Below are 22,500 nucleotides of genomic sequence, written 5' to 3'. Positions count from 1 at the left end.
ATATATATATATATATATATATATGTGTGTGTCTGTGTGTGTATGTTTCTATTCCTCGATACATCAGCCGATGTTTTTTAACTAATGCTGTTGATAGATCCAGGTTGATTTAGAAACGCCCTGATAAATGAAACTGCAAAACTGCGTCAGATGATTTGACATTTATTTCCTATTTTAAATTTTCTCCACATTCAAGTTATAAAAGAGAAAACCATAAATTGCCAAAGAAAAGTGTTTTTTTTTTCTTCAACAGTCCCCTTTTCATAAGGGCAACACCTGCTTTCTAAACGACCCATCTGGGTTTGACGTTTTCTTCACGCTGTCACGCCGCTCTCAATATACATTTTTTTTCTCTCTTTTCAGGAAGCCGGTGAGTTAAGGAAATTTTTACCAGTGACTTTAATCTGTTTACTTCAAACACTGAAATGCAGCGGATTCCCCTCTGGCCATATAGCCATTTACAGGTATGGATAACCTTTGTGTCATCCAAAATCTATTGTCCCTCTCCTTTTGTAATGAATAGCTATATCTTTAAAGATTTGAACATGTAATATTTTTATGATTAAGATGGGATATTTCAAATGATATATTTCTGTCATGCATATTTTGCCTGTTTGTTCATGTTTGTGAGAATAGTTTGACATTTTTTGCTTCTTGTTTCTTATGAGCTACGTAATTCTTAAAACCACTAGCGTCTTCAAGGAGTTTAGCTATTTCTCTCTTCCATTCAACAATTTGGTCTTTAATTCCTTCTGTCTAACGAGAGAAGGTTGACAGATTAAGGATAAAGAAAGGCATAAGGGGGCGGGTGGTCACAGATGGAGTGGGGCAATTGTGTGGCTATAAATATATAGGCAGGAGGAAAAACGCAAAAACATCGTAGGATAAAAGAATGAGAGGTTTAGTAAAAAAAAAAATCTATTGTACTTTCAGTTACAAGTTAATGCAATATCATACAGATTATACATTAGACAATGCATTGAGCAGGATATATAGGGATTAGATTGAAATTAAGGGGCGTTTTTATTAAGAAATGGACTTGCTCCAGAGAGATGACAATTCAGTGAGATTGGTTATTCAGGAAATAGATCTAAAAACAAAGATGCAGGCAGACAAATGTCTGAAGAAAATGCAGACTTGCATTAGTTGAATGAGCATTCTAAGAAAATGTTGAATATAGTGGACAGAAAATAGACTTAGGTTATGAAAAAGAGAGGAGAACATTAACGTACATTTAAAAATGAATGAGGAATTTTTATATGAAACATTTTTTTTGTCACAAAAATCCATCAGTCATAATTTACCTTATTCGGAGCAGCGATGGCTTTAATGTGATTGATGGATTATAAATGAAGAAACTGTTCTTTTAACATGAAAAAGTTTTCTATATAAACACATCAATCATATTGAGATCATAGTCGCTGCAAAATGGATAACTATGGCTGGTGGATTTGACATGGAAACAAACATGATGAAGATTTAAAGAAGCCGGTTAACGGCCGTAGAAAGAAAAAGCATCAGAATAGGATTCTGGCGATAATCTTCAATGAGGAGATGAAAGTGAAATTAAGTGGTACTCTGCCATCTACTCTAAAGAAAGCGTAATTCAGCCTGATTATTTCGGAAGATATGTATGTGTTTAAACACACACACACAATATATACACACATGTATACATGTATACTATATGTACACATATATATTCATATATATATTTTCATATATATATATATATATATATATATATATATATATATATATATATATATATATATATATATATATATATATATATATGTATATATATATATATATACACACACACACACTTTTGGGTGCATTTATATTCACCTGTGCTCATTTACCCATATCAAAATGTTAAACCCCTATTCAGTGATCCTGATCCACCGATTCTTCTTATTCAGCGGAAATATCTGAATCTGGAATAGATGGTGTTGCATTTGATAATGGTATATGATTGGTACTGGGGACAGGATTATTGTTACAACAGGTGATGACACTAACGATATTTTATTCGTACATTCAGCTCCTGTTTATGGTTGCAGTATCTAATCAGTTTATACACCCATATATATATATATATATATATATATATATATATATATATATATATATATATATATATATATATGTTGCTAAGATTTTGTATGCAATTTGTTTGTTGCTAAACAAGTTGGACAATTTACATTATAAAACTGTTTTTCTATTTTGTTTTTAGTTCTTTATATTCTATTTGTTTGATCTCGTTCATGCATTCTTTCTTCAATTTTTAGTTATTGTTATGTATATATCTTTACTTTGCTACCGTCATTCATTTTCCTCTCCCTCGTTACCTTCATCCTCTAATTTTCTCCCTCTTCGAGGAGAAGCTCATTACCCTAAAATGCAACGGGGCGTCCAACAATTCCCCTGATATTCTTTCGTCCAATATTGTATTTCAAACAACTCCCTCTTTTAAAACTTGGGTTCACGAATCTCTTGGGGCCCTCAGAAGTATCCCTTAAGGTGCATTAGGGGTCTGAAAAATCGTTTCACGTAAAATCCATCCAGCTTGTTTTTGTAAAGGGATATTAATCTCGCCTGAAGTAGATCCGACTCTAAGTAAAAGCGGAATTTAATACTGCTATAAAGGGGTTGTTCGTATAGGTAATGTTATGCTTGGTAAATTTCTTTTTTATTTCTGCCTCGAATACCGCATTCAAAGGAATTAATTGTATCGTTTAAAATTATTCTCTACGTGATACACCTCTATTACATTTTTGTAATTAGGTTGCATAATGAAAAAACACTTCATCCCAGTTTTTTAGTTATATCGTGCTAATTTGGAAGTTCACATATTCTCTAACTCTTGCCAGTAAAATAAATCACGTAGAGTCTTATATTTGGTTTACCCTGCGAAACTTATCTCACATTAGGGATAATTCTCATGTTTTCTAGCCTCAAATACCAGAAACTGAAAAGTGCTATTCTGTTGGCTGTCTTTTTTTATCGTTTTCTCGTATTTTTTTCCCCAGGTACATTTATTTAGTTCTCTTTTTACCATATACAAGAATGCAGACAAAGTAAGCATCTTTAAATTTGGACGGCTATCATGTTCATGCTATTTTTTATTTTAGACGAATAAAAACCAAACTCTCCTTTAAAGACTGAATGACAGGTCAGGCCTCTGTCCCAAACAAGGTGGGTTTTATATATATATATATATATATATATATATATATATATATATATATATATATATATATATTTAATGAAATATTATCTCCAAGACTTATCGAAAGGAGTGCTGTAAAGACACTACCCAATAACGCTGAAGAAATCGGAAAAACAAATGATTATAAACGCATATATCTGTTTAGATCGTTAATCCGAGATTCGCCTACAGCGTCATACTTACTATACCTGTTTTTAAAATAACCTGTGGTGGAAAGAACTGAAATGACAACAGAAAAAGCTGAAGATGTAGCGTTCCTCATACCATGACGCACCATGTCTTTTAATAGGAATTAAGTACTCTTTTGTTAAACACTCAGAGACATTTGTTTCAGTAAATACTCTAAAGTTTACGTATCGTTTTAATGAGTATTTTTTTTTATTTGCGTTCTTGTTTGAAAACTATTTTATACAGCCTAAATTCAAGTAAATTATTCAAAAACTTTCAACTATCCATGGCATTAGGAGTATAGGGCGTAATTTCTTTATTTTACATACTTTTTATGTTTTGTAACTTAATAATTTTAGCATTTCCACGGCGCGTAACTAGGTTTTGAGTTATAGCACCACTTTGTTTCAAGACTGAAAATGTTCTTACTCAATATGGCGTTAAAAGCACGACCCAGGTTCTCGGGGGTACGACACGGAAGGCCAATATCTTATTTTTCCAACTCTTAATGATGACTCATGGAACAGCTTAAAGTGAGTTCATTATGTTTGTTGCATAACGACGACAAACACCTCTGCACTCTTCTTTACCTCACCAAGCTGCTGTTACTCGCAACACTCGGCGAGCTGCTGCTGCTGCAAACTGTGTCGTTTTCTAGTATCTACTTGTATGCTAATCGGTTTGCTAGTTTGGGTAGAACTAAAATGTGAAACAGTTTGTCTAGTGCATTTGTGGAGTCTCCTGATTTCCAAATGTTTAAGCTGGGACCAAATTCATTCCTGTATTCTGCTGCTGACGCCTCCTGAATTCAGGTGTATCGGTTTTCTTTTCTGTTCCCTCACATTTAATTATTTATAACCTTTTCCTTAAACTTGCCTCTCTTTGCGGACTGATTTCTCTTTCGAGCCCTCTTCGGTTAATTGTATGTTTATTTTGTCCATAACAGTTTTTAACTGAAGACTTAAAAAAAAAATCTTTACACTAGTACCAAGTAGTTTGGTATGCCGCCACCAGGGCGGCGGTTCTTTTGCAGTCGTGGAAAGTGATCGTGTGCTTAGTGTGTACTGTGATTTTTTTTCATTCATTGTCCTCGTAGTGGTACGGTGTGCATCCTATAATTAAAGAGATGGGTACAGGAAACACTTAAGCGAAAATGGAATACATTTTAGTGGTATGAAATACTACTTGATTTCCAGCATGTTAAGACATACGTGTAGTGGCGATTTCAGTTTAATCAGAACATCATTAACTTCACTTATGCTCGCATAATATAAAGTAAAAAAGATCTTGCTCATTATTAAAAATACTTAGGACTAAGTAGGCTTAGGCCTATAGGTTAGAAGTTGCGTCCACACGACTCATTACTGTGGTACCTAGGGACACCTGCTGTATTCTGTTTGTCTTTTGGAACTCTTTGCAGTACGTAGGCCTCTAGGATGCTGTCTGTGTTACAGTTTTTCTGGTTCGGATAAAAAAAAAAACAGGCAATGTTAGAGTTGTTTAACAAAATGCAATTTGCGAAACGTGGTTTCTCATCGAAATTCCGAATTCCGAATCGTCACAATTGTTTGGAGTATTTCAGGACGACGTAAACAAACCGTAGAAAATAACTTCTGTTATTCGATTCAAGTATAAATAAATTAATTTTTTTATACGTGAAACAAATCTTAGTTTGATTCAGGTTCTCTTCAAACGATATATCTCAGAATGATGATAGCAAAAAAAATGTAGTTTGGTAGCCTAAGCTAGACCTATACCCTAAAGATACTCATTTAGTAAGAGACTTATATCATTTAAACCTTATTCTTTATACAACTTTCTAGTTCTTCATTGGAGGGGTGGGTACAGCTCTCGGCTAGCACGCTGATGGCCCAGCGTTCGTCTCTCCGACCGGCCAGTGAAGAATTAGAGGAATTTATTTCTGGTAATAGAAATTCATTTCTCGTGATAATGTGGTCCGGATTCCACAATAAGCTGTAGGTCCCGTTGCTAGGTAGCCAGCTGGTTCATAGCCAAGTAAAATAAACCTAATCCTTCGGGCCACCCTTAGGAGAGCTGTTAATCAGCTCAGTGGTCTGGTTAAACTAAGATATACTTAACTTATACAACTTTCTTTCGAATGTATGAAAATAATTTCTCTATGGTACAAGTTACCGTATCATATGCCAAAGAAAAATTAACCTTTAAGAATGGTAACAACAATGAAAAGAATCTTAGCCGAGCAAACTCCAAGCGTAGGCTTATGCGTATTGATTCGGTAGGTCTTTTTATCGGTATTTCCGTCTTTTAAGAGCAACTTATTTCTATATTGTGAAAGATTATTTTCTTGCGGAAGTCCATATTTAAAAATTCTCTCTAAGGATAAGAATTGAAGGAAGTAACTTTGGTAGTTTTGTGATCGTCCGTTTGCTTACAGGGGACTGATGGCGGGAAAATATACTTTGCTAAACGTGGTTTCAAAACGTTCGCAGAAAAATGCTCCCGGAAATGTTAGATTACCTAAACATGCAAAACAAAGTGCAGCTTATTAACCGACTGTGATACCGCCTTCATTAAACATGCATGGGGATTTCCAGTATTTGAAATATGTAACTAAATTTTTTTTGCCAAAAAATCAACTAGCTAAGTTACATAAATATTTTGAAATATTACGTAAATTGAAACAATTCTTTAGTTCAATTACAATATACCTCAGAACAATAATAGTCAGAAATTTATTCTGCAATAATGATTAATTTACCTGTAATAAATAACTATTCTTTTAATAACTAAACGAGACGAAAAAAAAGCGATGTGCTGCCCTGGCGTTTCGTCACTCCAGTATAGTACTTTGTGCGGGAACTGTTGTTTCAATATGTCTGCCCGAGATCACACGCTCGGGAGGCCTCCACTACATGTTATTGACTCTCTATGGGCATGGCAGGGATGATGTTCAGCGAGAATGATATTTTTCGAGACTTTTTCTGTCCCGTGTGACAGAATTTGCATTTACAGGAACCCAGTGAAAATTAGGTTCTGGTCAAAGAACAATTTGTCGTGACAGCTGGTTTTATATTGAAAAGGGAAGTACTTCGACTAGAAACTCTCTCTCTCTCTCTCTCTCTCTCTCTCTCTCTCTCTCTCTCTCTCTCTCTCTCTTCTTTAACCATATTAGTTTAATAAAAATCAACATATTTTGAATTATTTCAGAAAATGAAACAATCTGCGATTTTTTTCAATTACGTTCTCTTCCGAAATTTCCCGTGTTACATTTAGTACAATTTCTGATTGCCGGAGACTCTGCAATATCATTACCATTTCATATTAGATGTGGAAATATAGGCAACCAGTGCATACCTGCGTAATAATATATGGGTGTGTGTTTGTGTGCGTTACGCATGTATGTACAGAAGGCGTGGCAAGGAAGTTCCGTGGCTGTGACCCATGCTTATATCTGTCACTTCAGATTTTTATAGAATTTACTTACACCAAACAGCGAAGAAAACAAAGCAGATTAAAATACCGGCTTTGGCTTTGAATTCCACATAAACAAAACCTCCTCAGACAGATCAAGGTCTCACTTAATTAATCATGCAATTTGTTAAAAAAATTATCACGCCATCGCCATTGAAAGGCGTGAATATAATCTAGAATAAAAGGCGAAGAAAAGTAAGAATAGGGTGAGGATGATGATGATGATGATGATATTAGCAATATAAAATAATTACTAGACGAAATGAAAGACAGTAACAACTACGAGACAAGTGAAGAATTATCAGAGAAAAAAAGGTAGCAGGAAAGGGAGAAGAAGAAATGACAAGGAAATGAAAGGTGTGGAAATAGAGTGAAGTATGGTTAAGAGCATGAAAACGTGAAACAGAATGCGTATTATTAACGCTAGAACGCTACGAGTTTTACTGTAGTTGATTACGAGTAAGAGAAAAATACCCGTAATTGCAAAGCATTTTGGCGCAAAAGTTCAGAGTTCAACTGCAGTTTATTTGCATAACCTTATGTGATGATGAAAAAAACTACATTTAAAAGAAAAAATGTAATTTTTTAACATCTTATCGATTTTGCTTCTCCAAGCACCATAGCAGTTATTATGACTTTATAATAAAGAAAAAAGTATGACCTTTTTATACAGAGCCCGGAAATTCTGTAATTTTCCGGGGATGTCAGGCCATAACAAAACTTCATTTCCAAATTATTCAGAAAAATGTTCATTAAACGAGCATAAAGTGAATAATCATCTACGTAGTACAAGCATCCACTGTTGCAGTCTTGCATTTATTTATTTGCAAGATCGTTACACGCTTACTCCAACTGCTTTATTATGTTCAGCTTCGCAAAGACCCCTCGTAATGCAGGGAAATCTGATTTCTAAATATCGCATTACAGATTAAAGCCTGCCATATCAATTGGCCTTTCCCTGTTCCTTTGGTCGCATCTGCTGAATATAGCCCACTTAGGCAGCAACATGTCATTTTTGAGAGCGCACGTTTTGCATACAATGGCTATTCTAACGTTGCTCCTTTCCTCCCGAAAAATAAGGCCCACAGGGCCTTGAAGATTCCATTCCCTTTAAATATGTATTCTCTCTCTCTCTCTCTCTCTCTCTCTCTCTCTCTCTGTTTTTTTATGGAATCCCTATTAAAACATCCCTCGAGGAAATATTATTGAGGAAGCTTCGTTTATAAATGTTAACAAAAGAAAGAGAAATCCAAAGAAACAGAATTGAAACCATTCTTTTAATGAGCAAATTAAAATAGATAATACCCATAGCAATTCTGACGTAATGAGTTGCAGAAGATTATGTACATGAATTTTAATTTGGTTTTCTTCTATCTTTTGTTTTATAAATGAAACGAAAAAAGTATGTACGTATCTTAATTACTTACAAAGACCATTCTTCATTCTGCCCTGGAAGAAAGAGAGAGAGAGAGAGAGAGAGAGAGAGAGAGAGAGAGAGAGAGAGAGAGAGAGAGAGAGAGAGTCTAATGTAATGCTAAGGAACAAGGATTGATGTTATAGGGGTGTTCCAACATGGTGAATGCCAATTTCCCTACCGTAATGTGAGCCTCGGTTAGGTAATTACTTCAGCAATTTCATTACGGCTCTACCTTCACTTAATGAATAGATGCCATAACGACTCCGAGGTGTATGTATATGCATGAGTCTATTTGTGTGTGGGAGAGAGAGAGAGAGAGAGAGAGAGAGAGAGAGAGAGAGAGAGAGAGAGAGAGAGCCAGGCGTCAGCCAATTAATAAAAAGAAAGAAATTACTGAAAATAGTTTCCTTCGTTAATATGATGAGTTCTAGGAGGAAACAAAGGAAATTCTAAAAGATCTTTTTCTCGTAATTTCCATATCCGTCTATAAATATTATACATGCATGTAAGTGTGCCGAGGTAAAAAAAAAAAAAAAAGAGGGCTGGGGGGCGGCATGGAGCTAGGAACCTCAAGCAAGAGGACTTTGAGAAATCGGGAGGCTGTAGCCATGTGGTACCACCACCCTTGGGAGTTTGTATAATAGTATTAAGAAATAAGAGGATTAATTCTACAGAAATTAATACTGAAGTGCCGTCTCAGAACAGGGAAGAGGCGCGCAGACGTAGGGAAAGAAGAATAAGGAAGTGAAGGGAAAATTACAATTTGAAAAAGTGGTGATGATTAAAAGTTGCAGGAGAAAAAGGAAATCATTGTGTAGGAAGGTAAAGGCGATAAGAGAAAAAAATAACTTATTTCAAGAATGTGCGAATCGCCTCTGGAAAATGTAGTTTTTTTGCGTAAGTGTGTATGGAGAATCTAAATGAAATTACCTGAGGTACAGCAAAAAGTCTAATGCTTTAAAACTCTACAAATGTGATCTTCAGTAAAGGGCTCATGCAAGAGAATGTTTGTCACATCCCCATAAATTCGATAGAGTCGTTTTAAGGTTTTGCTCCTGACCATAGTGACTTTTCACCGCCTTTGCTGTGGAAGGAAAACCTTTAGCTGGTCCAAAATTCTCCTGGTCAGACGTTGGTCTAGAATTTCAGAGACTTACCCAGAGAGTCAAAAGATGGTGGAATTTATATACAAACACACTTGCGATGTGACACTAGTATATATAATTCTGCAAACATTTTACAAAGGTTGAATTGTCAAATTGTGTATTCACAAATTCATAAACACATCTTAAGTTTTTGCAGAATGGTTTATCCATCTCTGTCTTCAATTCTTATACCTTTCTCAGTCCCCTTACAGACCGACGCACACAAACACACCTTAAAGGTTTTAGATCATTAACCCAGTACCTGAAAGTGTAATATCGACGAATTGCTAGAGTACTAAGCTAAATCTGGAGCACCATTACCCCCCCTCTCTCTCTCTCTCTCTCTCTCTCTCTCTCTCTCTCTCTCTCTCTCTCTCTCTGAAAATGCAATTTTGTGGCTGTATTTTTATTCTAAAGATTGCATCTTGACTGATGTAGGTCTTACGTTATCTTTTCGGTAGCAAGCTGTCTTTTTCATGACTTCATTTAATTTCTCATTCATGGGCAAGTAGCATATAGATCGACGGTGACCCAGTCAGTTTTAAGCCCAAAAAGAATGCTTTCAGTGAGAGAGAGAGAGAGAGAGAGAGAGAGAGAGAGAGAGAGAGAGAGAGAGAGAAGTTAGTAAAATATATATAAGCAGCGATTAAGAAAAAAGTGGAATGAAAACTTTGTCTCCTCTAGTTTATTTTTATGGCAGAACTAAGCAACACTTGAATACACTTTCTGTAGAACACATTAACCTAAGTACTCTATATTCCCCAGCTGTGACCAAGTAAGGAGAGTACCCACCGATAAAAAGTAAAATCTGACATCAAAGATCTTTATGTATGTTTTTTGTCCTTTCAAAGAATAATTATTAACCACGTTGGTTTCTTTTCGTGTAAAGATCTCGTAAGTGAAAGTGCACTCCCGTCAAGCATATTAAGTATGGATGATTTTCCATTTGAAGTCTTGTTTAAAAGTAGCGTGTTCATAATAGTTCAGGATATTCTTTACATAATAAAGTACTATGTTTAAACGAACAGCTTTATAGGGAAGCGTTTTAAGTAATATGTACGTATTACTTGACTATTCAGGTCGTATGTAAACAAGTTATCAAAGCATACTGATTCAAAAATTACTCTTTCCATGTAACTCAATTAACAAGGAAATGGAGTTATCCCATACCGAATTCATATCTTAAAGTCGATTATCTTTCTGCTCACATCAGCCCGAATCAAGAGCAGTATGAAAGTGTCAGTGCCAGTGTTTGGAAATACATTCTTCTACTTAAATTTTCATCAGAAGAATTCCTTGTATCACTGTTTAAGTGGCTTCATTATGTTCTATATCGTTCTATCCTTCTTCTCTTGTTCTTTTTCTTCTTCTTTTCTTTAACACTCTCTGTTGTTATTCAGTCCCGTTTTCCTGATCAATTAAACTTTCATCAAAAGAATTCATTGATGTTGTAATTCAAACGGCTTTATTATGTTTTATATCTTCTCATCCTTCCGCTCTCCCCCCCCCTTTTTTTTTTTTGGTTATCACCGTCTGTTATATTCAGCCCCGTTTCCAGATCAGTTTTCTTTTTCTCTTTCTTATCTATTTTTTTCCTCTTGGAAAAAATCGTGGGAGAAATCCTTCCGAGGAACCGAAGAGTCTATTTCTTCTGGGTGAAATACGAGATCAATTACGTCCTTGTCATCTACGCCGGAAACCTTTCTTTTCTTGGCAACCTATGACTCCTAGGCATTGGAATTACCCATTTTTATCTCTTAGGTTTCTCTGTGAATTTGCCTGTCCTTGGGTAAAGGAGAGGCTGATGATGACTTTACCATTCTTTAAATTTCCGTTTGTGTTCTGTTTTCGCAGATGGGTAAAAGCTTGTTTTTTTTTATGGTGTCGGTGATATTTCTACGACTTTTCATGGCTATGATTTTTTGTATTGTTTTTCCGAATGTACTTTTCCCTCAAATGTAGGGCAAGTTATTGCAAGGCCGATTTCACAATGCAACTACCGTTTACAAAAAGAAAAATCGGATTTCTTCAACCAGTTCTTTTCGTCTATCATTTTCGATAATTAGTTATAATAAAAAGCCAGAGTAAACGGCATGACTGAGGCATGCATAATGTGAGTGTAACTACGAAGCAAGAGTTGCACAACTCTCATACTGGCAACTATCAAGAAGGTTGCCCATAAGTGAGAAGTCAGGATGAAAGTCGGCACCTTATTTCGGTCATCCTCGTCTGCAGCATACACAGCATCTGCATTGTAAAAAACTTCTGAAATTTAGTTCGTTTGAGTAAATAGGAATACTTAGTTCCAACAGAAATGCTTTTAAGCTGCATCTAAATGAGAGTGTTTATCTGCTCCCTGAATATCAGTTATATACTAACTCTATAAACACATTTTTGTCTACTCAACCCATAGGCAAGTCTAACTAAATCAAGCCTAATAAAGGGACTTAAAACAAGAAATAGGAGATACCAATTTTACGTTAATTCTAAGCAATAAATTTCGATAACCATGACGGAAAAATGTAATTAAGTTGTTTTCTAAAAACCAAATATCTGAATTTATCAAACAACGAGGTAAAACGTAGATAAAATAATTCCACTCCTCTCTCGTCCCATCGGTTCGTGTGCATTAAATCCTGTCTGCCTGTCATATTCTTATAACTTCCATTTACTACAGAGGCAATGGCCTTTATAAAATAATACGTTATATATATAGAGAGAGAGAGAGAGAGAGAGAGAGAGAGAGAGAGAGAGAGAGAGAGAGAGAGAGAGAGAGAGAGCATATTTCTGTCCAATATAAAACCAATTATGTCATGATAAACTTTGCTTTCACTAAAACCATATTTTCCCTGGGTTCTGGTGACCGTAAATTCTATTAACAGCCAGGAGGGAAAAAGTCTCGAAAAGTTTCCTTCATCGTTTGAAAGTCCCTGCCATACCCCAGAACCAGTGCCATATCTTAAACGCCTCGGTGGATAAGGAAAGACCCGTCCTCTTTTGGTATTATTCAAAATGATGCCGTTATTTAAACCTTCGGCAGAAACTCATAATATTTTCAAAAGACCATGTAAAAAGAAAATAACTTACATAGAAGGTGATATAGCTTAACCTAACAGAGTCAACTGCTGGAACAGTGTACTTGATTTTGATATAAAAAAAAAGGCATGGATATAGAAAATGTAATACTTCTCCACGGTACATCATTTATCTCATTAGATAAAGGATATAATTTATACGTAAAGTATGGGGAAAATATGTGAGATACAATGTTTAAAATGAAATAAATGCAAAATTAAATTCAAATGTTATTTGCTGAGGCGAGTTTATAATATTCTAAAGTAGTGGGTAGAAATATAAATATATATATATATATATATATATATATATATATATATATATATATATATATATATATATATATATATATATAATTTATGAAGACTGTTGTGAGTATATGACTTTATACAATGCCTCAAGCAGTTAAGAGAACATAAAAGTGCTGTGAAATACTGTGATGAGAACTTCAACATCATAATTCTTTTAAGATCACCAATAATGTCACAACATCATAATTCTTTTAAGATCACCAATAATGTCACTATTTGGGTCTATAGTTATCAACCATATTCGTCGTGAAGTTTTATCTTTTTCGATATTCTTTACTGCCTGTTGGAGATATATATTACCGATGGCTCCGGAATGCCAAGATACTCGGAAGATATTTATTATATTTGTCCGTCAGATTAAGGCCGATTCAATAACTTTGGCTTTTGAACCGACAGCTGCTCTTGAAAGCAGTGCGTAACAGATTCCAGCCTACACGGTGATTCGAGTTATAAATATGTTTACAGATTGCCGAATTTTTGTGTCCTTGTTTGACTGAACGTTATGTTCATTATTCTCTGAGATAAAAACTCATCAGCGACGCATGTGTAAGATATGTCACAACAGGTACAAAGAATTTTACATACACTGCCCTCATTGAGATTTTGTTGCTATCGACAATTAGCTATAGATATACGGACAGCATTGGGATAGCTAAAAGCAAAAGGTTTGGCTTAACTTCTTAATTCTGTCGAGGTACGGGATTTTTATGTTATACCTAACGGTATGGGCTTATCGTTTGTCGTACAATAGAAAATCGGGTTGGATGCGCAAACGCCTTCTCAGTATTTTACAGATCCTAACTATTTAGGAGTTCATTCAAATTCTTGGTTTAGATATTCTGAAGAGCAAACCCTAAGCACTAGTATAAAACAATTACATGCTAAGCTATTTTAACCGAGACCTTTTGTACATTGAAAACGTGATAGTCGGATAATGCAAAAGTGGGTTTTTTTTAATCTTGATTAAGTCGTCTAAAAAGCACAAGGATTGATTATGAACTATTGATTTTGTTATCCTAAAAACTGGTTTTATGCTGAGAATGAAAAAAGAGGTCGTGATAAAGGAAAAGTGCGGTAAGCTATGGCAAATGGAATTAAAGTTTTAAAAATGTTATGAATATGAGGGTGGAGATTCTAGGAAAATAACAAAACGATAAAAATGGCAATTAGATCTTTCCTGCTTAATATCAACATCTGCATACTCTTGGGCATCGGAAATGCCACTTTAAACTTGACCTTAACATTGGGTATTCTACAAAACAAATTAGAGCAAATCTCCCGGTAACAACATGTTTATTAAAGATGACAGATATTAGCAGGTCTCTCTCTCTCTCTCTCTCTCTCTCTCTCTCTCTCTCTCTCTCTCTCTCTCTCTCTCTCTCTCTCATTGCGCGAAGTTTTTTAAGGGAAATTGGAAAAATTTACATGATCATGTACATAATGGAAGAAAGTAGCGAATGAAAGTAATTGATAGAGTCATTAACCCATATTGAATATGCTTCCCCTGTAATTAATCTAGTGTAATGGTGCAATTAACTGGACGAAAGCCTTTAATTACCACATTATCTGCGAAGGTTTAAGAGAGGACAAATTTTGGTTGGACGTCGGGTTAATTTTCAAGCATAAAAAATTCTTGCAATGAAAACTGAAAGAAGCAAGAGGTGTTTTGCACTTACCACAATGGGTCATACTACACAAGGAGTTGAGTAATATAGTATGTACACACACACACACACACACACACACACACACACACATATATATATATATATATATATATATATATATATATATATATATATATATATTGATATAAACATTAATGTTTTAGAACATTTTCAGAGCGTCTGTCTTAAAATACCATGTTAGTATTTCTTGAGTAAAATATCTTCATCAAATTCTTAGTTACTGTAATATTTCAAACCGCTCATAATGGCATAAGAAGAACAATTTTAATATTTTAATGATATTTCTCGTGAATTTTGAAGCAAAAATTCTCAGTTACATAGAAAACAAATGAGGCTATAGAGTGTTATTAAAGATCAGATCAATCAATTACTTCTCAGAAACCGATCAAAAATATTTTTAGGGAAAATCTGGTAAAGCGAACGTCTATGAACTACGCAGAACGCTTCGAAAATCTAAACACCATTTAGATAACTTCGTTAAGACTTGTTTTTATCTTGAAGGAAGTTAAGAAATAACAGAATTAGCCAAACAATCAATGGCGTCTTTAAATTTAAAATAATCATTGGCATCTTTAAAATTATTAAAATTAATAAAGGCAACAGACCAGATTTTCTGTTGCCGACCATATCTGCTTGGCTTTCAGAGAGGTTTGCATTAAAACAAGAATTGTAGCTGTCCAAGGTAGGAAATCGAATGAAATCAGCGTCATCAGGAAATAAATTTTATTTTTAATTTTGATGTTGAAATTACAAAGTACATTGGTTTTAATTCTACTCTCTACATTGCAATAGCTGACATTCCTTCTCATACGTGTCCAGTCAGGGAATTAATCCTTGTCACTGTAAAAAACACAGGCATATACACATACATACATATATATATATACACACACGTATATATATACTGTATATATATATATATATATATATATATATATATATATATATATATATATATATATATATATATATTCTTATATATTTACAAATACAAATGGATATTTATATGTTTGTGTCCGTGCGTACGTGTGTGTGTGTATGTTTGCGTATATATTTGTTCTCATATATATATGTATATGTATTGTATATATACAAAAATATTTATTTGATACAGTTATCTTTATATTAATATCATCAGTTTAAGTGTAAATGACATGGCAAATAACCCTAAATAAAAGAATTAAAGTATATACAACAAATAATTCAATAAAAGGAATATATATTAATAAATTGAGAAAAAGTAGCAGCATATCAATAATAAATCACACAAAGAAAATAAAACAAAGGAAGGGGATCTGTAAAGGAGAGAGAGAGAGAGAGAGAGAGAGAGAGAGAGAGAGAGAGAGAGAGAGAGAGAGAGAGAGAGAGAAATCCACCAGCCACAGATGACATCCATTAAAACCAGACGCTGTTCGCAAACTCCAGTTTCCAGATACTGGTAGCAATCACAAACGTCCTGAGAGAATCACAGCATTAGATGGAGAGAGAGAGAGAGAGAGAGAGAGAGAGAGAGAGAGAGAGAGAGAGAGAGAGAGAGAGAGAGATGAGGGGATAAGGGGTTGGGGGTAGGAGTATCCTAGTTCGCACTCCTCAGACATCTATAACAAATAGACGAGAGGAAGAGGGTGAAATTATTAGTATTTACCTATTGGGAAAATAATGGGAAAAGTAACCGAAAAATCAAGATGGGAATCCTGAAAAATAAATCAATAAAAGCATAAATATATAGGAATAGAATGTGTGTGTGTATAATATATATATATATATATATATATATATATATATATATATATATATATATATATATATATATTGTATATATATATGTATATGCATATGTATATATAAAAAAAAATTATATATTATCCAGTGTCTGTTCTTCAAATCAAACCTAGTCTAAGGCACCATTTATATATGGGGGAAATGGTCCAGTGTCTGTTCTTCAAATCAAATAATGCTTGAAAAGTAAGTCTAGTGCACCATTTATATATGGTGACCCTGGAGTGTCCAGTGTTTGTTCTTTAAATCAAACCTGGTATCTAAGTGCTTGATATTTGATTACCAAACTTACCATTTATTCAACAATTATAGTTACCTCACAAAAGCCAGACACCTGAACCTCATCACATACAAACTATTTCTCTAAACTTATCAATCATGAAAGAAAGCAGATTAAGTTCGTTAAACAGGTGTGAGGTAAAATAGCGTCACTCCATTAACATTATAAAAGTTCAAGTATTTCTATTTATTTCATTTCCCTGGTTCGAGCTCACTTTAATTACTTGAAGGAAAACATCTCACTTACCACTCTATCTCTAATTCAAATCAAAATTACTGGTGGGTCAATGAATGAAACTCTGATATAATATTTTAAATACAAAAATTTATTTCTAAATTCAAAGATTATACATGACATTAACAGTCTCAGGGGAATTTATTATTACTTGAAAAATTGGATCAAATCTGAATTAATCATCAGTCAAAATTAAATCAGAAATTAATTTATCAATTAATCAAAAATTATTAAAGAAGAATTTAAATTGTTAACAAGATTTCAATTCCCAAGTGTTAAACAAAATAAGGCAAATAAATCAATCATGTAAAAATGTGGATACAAAAGACACAGAAATATACTCTGCAAAAGATTAAATATCAAAAATGTAAAGCAAAAATTAAGGCAATAGCAAACACATCACATATATGTATAAAAGAAAAATTCTTCAAAAGATAAAGCATAAAACATATAACACGAAAAAATATAAAAAAGTTATCTTTACATATAACCACTCTAAATATTTTTCGTAGTGTTAGAAACCCACAATTATGTTTACAATACCTTGGTACCAAATTGCTTCGTGTTTTCAGTCAGGCGCCGTTACACACACACTTAATAAAATACACTGTTCAGATAACTCAGACACATTTACTAAGGAATTAAACAGTTAAAGGATATGAGTGACCATCGTCTATCTAAATATCAATTACGTTAAAACAGGACATTCGTAAACTTGAGAGCGAGCGAGAGAGAGAGAGAGAGAGAGAGAGAGAGAGAGAGAGAGAGAGAGAGAGAGACGCGGAGCGGAAAATGCAGCTCCTTTCCACAACGCTTTTTGGTCTCTGAATGTCGACTCCTCTGTATGGGCGTCTATCTACGTGGTTGTCTAACCACAGTGTTTTTCGAGTCCCAATGGAATGCATTACTTCAGCAGTTTTGAATATTGACTAACAAAGTGCGCCCTCACACAGTGAACAAGGGCTCTCAGTCTCTCTCTCTGCCCACTCATAAGTCCCTTCTTATAAACCATTTTACTTACGCTAACTCTTTTACGGTATACGCGTATCTGAACACAAAATCACACAGTTACACACAACTCGCACATAAACACGGGGAGATTACTGCATTATGAAAACCACAGCATAAGAATATATATATATATATATATATATATATATATATATATATATATATATATATATATATATATATATATATATATATATATATATTTAAAGTTGAGTTGGTACGCCCTCCATATACCACCATCTTGGCAAATACACAGAATTTGCATGCAGCTAGTTGCCTTTCTTGCGTCACCTATTCTGCAATTCACCTCACCTCTTATTTAACCTTAATCATATATTTGCTCCCGGACAATTAAGCGAGTTAAGTGTTACTCTAGATTCTAAATAAAAAAAAATCTGATGAAATGTTTGTTTAGTAAATAGGGTCTGAGAAGTTTTGATAGGGTGAGAAATGTGGATAGACTGAGAAGTGGTGACAAGGTAAACGTAGGAGAAAGAAGGGAAGTAGGGGAATAGAGGCATGGTAGGGGTTAATGTCACATCGCGTAGAAGGGGTCGAAAGGTACAGACGAGACTTTTGTGTAGGGGCATGAAACTGTTTGCTGAGGCTATGGTAGTTTATCTACAAATAAGCAGTTAAAATATAAATAGGGCATTGATTGTTACACTGTTTTTACTAGAGGTTTAGGGTTTAATTTTACAGTCTCACACACACACACATAGCTACAAAGACGCACACGCACACACCATTGTTTCTCTTTCCTTCGTGGATTTTGTCTTTACTTATATGTGTGTATATATATATATATATATATATATATATATATATATATATATATATATATATATATACACACATATACAAACACACACACACACACACATATACACATATATATATATATACACACACATATATATATATATATATATAATCGCTTTTCACGCAATTTTTATAGATACTGTGTGCATGTGTGTGTCTATGTATGTATGTATATATATATATATATATATATATAAATATATATATATATATATATATATATATATATATATATATATATATATATATATATATATATATATTATAATCGTTTTTCACGCATTTTCTTACTGATACTGTGTGCATGCGCGTGTATGTATGTATGTGTATATATATATATATATATATGTATATATATTATATAAATATATATACATATATATATAAATATATATATATATATATATATATATATATATATATATATATATATATATAATATATATATATATATATATATATATATATATATATATATATATATATATATATATATATATATATATATATATATATATATATATATATATATATATATATATATATCGTATATAATCGTTTTTCACACATTTCCTTACTGATACTGTGTGTGCATGTGTGTGTGTGCATGTATATATTCTGACTTTATTATGCGAGTCTATTATAACTTGAAAAAATCGCGCCATTGTTTCCCATGAATGGCAAGCACGAGAAAGCGTTCTGGTAATTATCATGCCCATAAAAGCAGAATGAAAGACTTCAATTTTCTGTCTCAGCCGGACACATGGAAACCTGCATTTTGTTTTTGTTTTTTTTTTGGATTGGGGCTAACACCATTATCATGAGAGGTCTGTATATGAGTTTGAGTGGTTATAGACAGTCCACATAATTCCTAAAACATCTACGCAAAGCAAAGATTTTACATCACTGACAAAACTAGAAAAGATGGCTGAGGGACTGATTTTAATACAGCGTTCTTAAATAAGTGAGAAATATCAGAATAGCAGATATGGTAAATTCTCTAAAAGTTTGTAATAAATGAATTGCAAAATATTATAATTGACTTTGCTTAAAGACTCGTAATTATGAATTAAAAGAAACATCCCGTAAATGTGTTATAGAATATGACTCTTTGATGCGAACGTTTCCTAAAGTTAGGAGCTTAATTCGTCTCGATGCAGTAACAGGAATAAAGAAAAGTCTCCACGTTATTAAGCTAGTAACAATAAACTATCATGATGTTAAGGTGGGGCATACTTAGTCTAAATTCTTAATTCATCGTCAGTATCTCCTTACAATATTTATGCTACCAATTGAGCGAGTCTGTGTTTGAATGTGATAAAAAAGTAATATACCATTGTCCTAGACTTTCTGCAAGTTACAAAGTAGTAATCATCGTTAATATAAGAGAAATTGAGCACCAAGAAGTAAATTTATTGAATCGAAAAATAGAATCGAAAAATTGTGAAATGTAAAATTGAACTATGACAGTTTTTGTCATAATTTAATTAGAGAGAAATTTATGTATCATTCAGTCAGTTATAAAATTCTCTCTCTCTCTCTCTTTCCATTATCTGTATATGTTAGTATATGGAAGTGGTTATAATGGAGGCCACGGAGGCTTAAAGTAGTGCTGAATTTTGTTCTGCAAATACTACGAGTGCAAGCTGTTGAATATCTTAAAAGTAAAGAAGTAGCTGATCACTTTCTATCAGAGAGAGAGAGAGAGAGAGAGAGAGAGAGAGAGAGAGAGAGAGAGAGAGAGAGAGAGAGAGAGAGAGAGAGAGAAACACTGACGCAGGAATAAACAAGGATCAGCGTCCAATTCAGATCTGCTCTATATACGAAACTTTATGATCCAGGAGCTCGGGAGGGTTTAAGGTTCTTGCCGAGAAATCTTTGTTTCTACGGAATGGACAAAGAATAAATGGAACGGGAAGAGAAAAGAGATGATTGAGGAGGAAGATGGGAAGCTAATGCCCTCATCCCCTGATCTCTCACGGGAAGAAAACCCTTGTTCGTGTTCTGGATAGAGGCGGCGACGGAAAAAAAATAAATAAAAAAAACTCCTATTTTGGAATTAGGAGGAAATATCTTCTAACATTTAGCCTCGGTATCAGGTCCGATCATAACAAAGAGTATTCACGAAAAATGCGAAGAAAAACGAAAATAATAATGGAAGTACTGTTATTGTGAAAAAATGACGAAATAAACTAAATCCTAAAAAGAAGTGAAAAATGTAAGAACTTAGATTTTAATACAGTTTGATCAGATATTTTCTTGCATGATTTCAGAGGATGAAATTGCAAACAGGTATCTGTGTAGCTGAAATATTCGAGTTATTTAGCAGAATTTCAAGTTCGCTCCCAAAACATTCCATAGACCGAGGAAAATACATAATCCTAAAAGGTTCATTGAATATCAGATATTTTGCGTTCGTATGTAGATAGAAGAGTTATTATTATTATTATTATTATTATTATTATTATTATTATTATTATTATTATTATTATTATTATTATTATTATTAGCAGTTGCAACAGTAGTATCGGTATTACACTGTTTTCTTAACTGTTATCACGGAAGGATGCAGTAAAACTTTGATTTCACTTAGTTTTTATTAATATCACAATAATTTTGCGATTTCGAAGATGATTATATTTATGTTCTGGTGGTAGTTTATAAAGCAGATTGTAGTTGAAATGAGACGATAATTTTTTTGTTCATTTGCGTACAATTAGGCATTTTTCTAGGCGTGATTGCGTAATATTGGTTTGTGGAACAATGAAACACTAAAAAGTGTTCGCTGACAAATGTCTAAGAATGATAATTAGTAGTATTTTTCTTATCGTAGTTGTAGACAGGGACAGTCCGTAGTCAATATTTATGAAAATAGTGTCACGTTCTTATTAAGTTTTTCAGTGACATTTCTTACCTTTTGAGAACAGATGTTTGACGTGAGGTGACCACAGGGATTTTATTTACTGACTTTCTCAGTATACCACTTTCTGTGCAATTAAAGAAGTGAGAAAGCAGATAATTCTTAAAGGTGAATTTGGAGTCAAGACTGATACACACCACACACACATATGTATGTATATATATATATATATATATATATATATATATATATATATATATATATATATATATATATATATATATATATATTGTTACGTGGGTCAGTCTTTTATTTACTTTAATATTTAATTCATTGGAGTTATATCGCTTTCCTTTACCAAAGACCCACGTAATTCTGCCAGTTAAGGCCAAATAAAGCTCTAAAGGACAGATAATGAAGTAGATTAGGTCGCCAGCTGAAAACTAGTATTACAAAATAGAGGTTTATTACACAACCACATGGATTAATTAAGCAAACTTACTGGAAAACTAGTTTCAACAGAAGTAAAATAAAAGGAAATGGATTATTTACAGGAGCTAACAGCAGCTCAGAATATTAGTCCTCACCAGGACAGATACCTCAATGTTAAGTGTAATGATCGTAACAGGTTTAATAAGCCTCTTCAAATGCTTTTATAAGGCAGCTGAATGCAGTGAATGTTGAACTGTGGCTTCTTGGCACTGATGATGGGGATTCTTCTCCCAGCAAGAGGGAATGTCCAGGCCCAAGGTATACACACGTCTGGAAAATAAGTATCTAGATGACAATCTTGCACTAAAGCTCTCACATGTCATCAATTAATCACGAGGGATGAACCTTACATCAAGAATAGTACCTTTAACACCATGGAATGTAAGTTAAGTGATTTCACTAGACAACCATGAATGCACTTAATATATGACTTCATAAACGGGATATGCTTGACAAGTTCTTAGTCAGGGACTGCTTAAGAGATGAAAATTTGAACAAGGAAAAGGAGAGATTCAGTTGAAGGGAGAGAG

Source organism: Macrobrachium rosenbergii, chromosome 27, assembly GCF_040412425.1.
Source record: "Macrobrachium rosenbergii isolate ZJJX-2024 chromosome 27, ASM4041242v1, whole genome shotgun sequence".
Lineage (NCBI taxonomy): Eukaryota > Metazoa > Arthropoda > Malacostraca > Decapoda > Palaemonidae > Macrobrachium > Macrobrachium rosenbergii.
This window is presented reverse-complemented; position numbering follows the sequence as displayed.